Below are 4,740 nucleotides of genomic sequence, written 5' to 3'. Positions count from 1 at the left end.
GTTTTAAACACTTTATAAGCACTATCCCATTTAATTCTTATGAAAAATCCTACTTTTAAAAAGCCCTATTGTCTTCATTTTACAGATGATGAAACTAAGGCTTAGCTAGGTTAAGTAACCTAAACCAAGTTCTCACCCTTAGAAAGCAGATCTATCAACACTTGAGTCTAGGCTTCCAGTTTCAACTTTATTTAACCATAGCACCATGGATCTTAGGAGGCCAGTGTTTGGGAGGAGCTGGAAAGGGTCAAGGAGGGCTTCTCAAATGTGCGTCAAAACTCATGTTCATAACATGTAAGTGTGCAGAGACACTTCCCATTGGTTGCTTCCTTTTGTCCTTCCAACTGCCCATTTAAAAAAAGGGTAAACATAAGGTTCAAAGTAGTTCAAGGCTCATGCCTGTAATCCCAGCACTTTGAGAGGCCGAGGAGGGCAGATCACTTCAGTTCAGGAGTTCAAGACCAGCCTGGCCAACATGATGAAACCCTGTCTTGACTAAAAAAAAATTAGCCAGGCGTGGTGGCCTGCACCTGTAATCCCAGCTACTCACAAGACTAAGTTGGGAGAATTGCTTGAAAAACTAAGAGACGGAGGCTGCAGTGAGCTGAGATGGCACCACTATGCTCCAACCTGGGCAACAGAGCAAGACGTTGTCTTTTTTTGTTTATTTATTTATTTTTAAAGATGTGGTGTCACCATGTTGGCTAGGCTCGTCTCTTAACTCCTGGCCTCAGATGATCCACCCATCTCGGCCTCCCAAAGTGCTGGGATTACAGGCGTGAGCCACCGCACCTTGCTAAGACTTCGTCTTAAAAAAAAAAAAAATGGTTCAGTGTGTTCCACAAGGTACCATGGCTAATCTGTGACTGAGCAGAGATTTGACACAATTCTGCCATTTTCTTATTCTGGCACCAAAGCAAGCAGGTAATATGTGATCAGTTATGACATTACATATTTAGGGATTTCAGGATGCATAGTGCTGTAAAAAAGTCATAATAGCCCTGTTATCTGAACAAACTTCAAAACCACCTTGCTGGTTTTAGCAATACTTGCTAATTGGCAGGGCAGAGTGTCTGGGCCAATGCCCCATAGAGTTGAAGACCCAATTCTGTATTATCTTACCCAGAGTCTGAGGGAATCAACATAGTTAGAATATCTTGGGCAGCTAAGAACAAAGAAAAGGGGTGGGACTCAGAAGCCTGGATGAAAATCTCAACAGCTAGCTCACAGATCTCAGCAACTGGCCTGTGGGTCTCAGCAGTTGATATAAATGTTAGCAGCCATTGTGGATCTCAGCAGTCAGCTCAGCTCTGTAGGACTGGAAGAAAGCACACAGTCCTGAGGCTTCTTTTTCAGGAGGGAGGAAGACAAATGGAACTTGCACCCAGCAACCAGCATCTCTGTGCATAAGCCCCGGGAAAAACGTTGGACAGCTCTCAGCCCACATGCACAGAAAAGATTTGAGAGATTCCCAGAATCTCTAACTGGATTGATTGGTGAAGGTCTCTCTCTGCCTAATGTACAGAGACTGAAAGAGGTGGCTGCTTCTTCAAATGTGGAGACAGCAATACAAAACTACAAAGAACACAAAGAATCAGGGAAACATGACATCACCAAATGAATGATACACATCTCCAGTAACCAACCCTAAGGAAATGGAGATCTGTGAATTGTCTGACAAATATTCAAAATCTTTTTTTTTTTTTTTGAGACAGAGCCTGGCTTTATCACCGAGGCTGGAGAGCAGTGATGCCATCTCAGCTCTCAGCTTACTGCAACCTCAGCCTTCTGGGTTCAAGCGATTCTCCTGTCTCAGCCTCCCTAGTAACTGGGATAATGGGTGCATGCCACCACACCCAGCTAATTTTTATATTTTCAGTAAAGACAAGGTTTTACCATGTTGGCCAGGCTAGTGTCAAGCTCCTGACCTCAAGTGATCCACCCACCTCAGCCTCCCAAAGTGCTGGGATTACAGGTGTGAGCCACCATGTCTAGCCCAAAATAATCATCTTAAAGCAGCTCAGCAAGCTACAAGAGAACACAGACAGAACACTGAACAATATCATGAAAGCAAAACATAAGCAAAATGAAAAAAATCGCCGGGCACGGTGGCTCAAGCCTGTAATCCCAGCACTTTGGGAGGCCGAGGTGGGTGGATCACGAGGTCAAGAGATCGAGACCATCCTGGTCAACATGGTGAAACCCTGTCTCTACTAAAAATACCAAACATTAGCTGGGCATGGTGGCACGTGCCTGTAATCCCAGCTACTCAGGAGGTTGAGGCAGGAGAATTGCCTGAACCCAGGAGGCGGATGTTGCCCTGAGCCGAGATTGCGCCATTGCACTCCAGCCTGGGGTAACAAGAGCGAAACTCCGTCTCAAAAAAAAAGAAAAAAGAAAAAAATCAAACAAACCATAAAAAAAAAAAAAATAGAAATTCTGGTCAGGCACGGAAGTTCAAGCACTTTGGGAGGCTGAGGCGGACAGATCACTTGAAGTTAGGAGTTCGAGACCAGCCTGACCAAAATGGAGAAACCTCATCTCTACTAAAAATACAAAATTAGCCGGGACTGGTGGTGCATGCCTGTAATCCTGGCTACTCAGGAGTCTGAGGCAAGAGAATCGCTTGAACCAGGGAGGCGGAGGTTGCAGTGAGCCGAGATCGCATCATTGCACTCCTGCCTGGGCAGCAAGAGTGAAACTCCATCTCAAAAAATATAAAAATAAAAAATAATAAAAATTCTGGAGCTGAAGAATGCAATAACTCAACTGAAAAATTCAATCGGGAGTTTCAAGAACAGACTTGATCAAAGCAGAAGACAAAAAAAAATCAGTGAACTCAAAGACAGGTCATTTGAAAATTAACCAGTCAGAAGAGCAAAAAGAAAAAGAAATGAAAAAGAGACAAGAAAATCTATGGGAATTATGAGACACTATCAGACAAAATACACACAATATGGGGTTGTCAGAAGAAGGGAGATAAAAAGACAGTAAGTGCTGAGCACAGTGGCTCACTCCTGTAATCCCAGCACTTTAGGAGGTCAAGGTGGGCAGATCACCTGAGGTCAGGACTTCAAGACCAGCCTGGCCAACATGGAGAAACCTCATCTCTACTAAAAATAGAAAAATTAGCTGGGTATGGTAGCGGGCACCTGTAATCCCAACTACTCAGGAGGCTGAAGCAGGGAGAATTACTTGAACCCAGGAGGCAGAGGTTGCAGTGAGCCAAGATCGCGCCACTACACTCCAGCCTGGGTGACAGAGTGAGTCTGTCTCAAAAAAAAAAAAAGTGCTAAAGGAAGTTATTCAAGTAGAAATGAAAAGTATACTATGTAAAGGTAAATATATAGACAAATACAGAATACTCATAAAATAATGATGAAAGTAAATTACTATTATTTGAGATGAAGTTTCACTTTTTTTTAAAAAAAAAAAAAGCGGGTTTTCATTTTTCCAAAAATTGTACCAAGGTAAAGCAAAGCTTTAGTTGATGCAGGTGTGTTGTTTAGGCATTAGCAGCACTGCCCTCACTATGGCTCATTGGACAGTAGCACAACCCCAAGAAAAGGATGGTTTGAAGTTTCACTCTTGTTGCCCAGACTGGAGTGCAATGGCAGAATCTCAGCCCATTCCAACCTCCACCTCCCAGGTTCAAGCGATTCTCTTGTGTCAGCCTCCCAAGTAGTTGGGATTATAGGCATATACAACCATACCTCACTAATTCTGTTTGTTTAGTAGAAATGGGGTTTCACCATGTTGGTCAGGCTGGTCTCAAATTCCTTACCTCAAGTGATTTGCCTGCCTGAGGCTTGCAAAGTGCTGGGAACACTCTGAACCTCTTTGAGGTTCACCTGACAATTAAATGGATATAATGTACACAGAAGTGCCCTGTAACTGGTAAGGCCATGTAAATATTGGACACTGGTTTTCCGTATTTTGTTTTTTGTTTTTTCCCATTTAAAGTCCATCATATTGGAGGGCTTGAGAAGTTACTGAGACGGGACCTCAAAGCTGCTGGTGCCTTATCACACAGAACCAAATTATATCACATTTGGATTGCCGGCATAAAATATTGTATTATGGCCAGGCGCGGTGGCTCATGCATGTAATCCCAGTGCTGTGGGAGGCTGACACGGGTGGGAGTTTGGAGTTTGAGACCAGCCTGGCCAACATGGTGAAACCCCGTCTCTACTGAAAATACAAAAATTAGCTGGGGGTGGTGGCAGGTGCCTGTAATCCCAGCTACTCAGGAGGCTGAGGCATGAGAACTGCTTGAACCTGGGAGGCAGAGGTTGCAGTGAGCTGAGATCACGCCATTGTACTCCAGCCTGGGTGACAGAGGAAGATCTGTCTTAAAATATATAAGTATTGTATTACAAGTGCTCATGTAATTCAGAATAACACTGTACCCCCAATCTCCGCCTCCCCAAGAGGGTACAACAACTAAAAACAAATAGATTTTCACGTTGGCTTTTATCTCAGTAAACTTTTGAAATAGTTTCAAAGCAAGTTTGGAAGAAATAATATTAGGCCTTTCACTCTGGAAAGATCCATCACCCTTCCCATATGTAACGCATCAACCTGCAGAAAGTAGGCAAGAGTGGCAGGTCCCAGGAAGTGAAATTGACAAGGCCAAGGATAAGGGAGAACACATGAAGAAAATCTCTCCCAAGTGTTAGGCCAGGCGCGGTGGCTTATGCCTATAATCCCAGCACTTTGGGAGGCCGAGGCGGGTGGATC

General features: G+C 43.9%; 1 non-coding gene across 1 annotated transcript; it reads right to left on the bottom strand.

Annotated features, from left to right (window-relative positions):
- Nucleotides 1-3,449: 3,449 nt before the first annotated feature.
- On the bottom strand, nucleotides 3,450-3,574 carry LOC119466963. Its single transcript, XR_005195475.1, has one exon. It is a non-coding gene; the product is annotated as a U4atac minor spliceosomal RNA (small nuclear RNA).
- Between the last annotated feature and the right edge of the window lie 1,166 nt (nucleotides 3,575-4,740).

Source organism: Cebus imitator, unplaced genomic scaffold, assembly GCF_001604975.1.
Source record: "Cebus imitator isolate Cc_AM_T3 unplaced genomic scaffold, Cebus_imitator-1.0 Scaffold244, whole genome shotgun sequence".
NCBI classification, from domain to species: domain Eukaryota; kingdom Metazoa; phylum Chordata; class Mammalia; order Primates; family Cebidae; genus Cebus; species Cebus imitator.
Note: the sequence above shows the minus strand (reverse complement) of the source record. Positions and strands in the feature narration are given on the sequence as shown.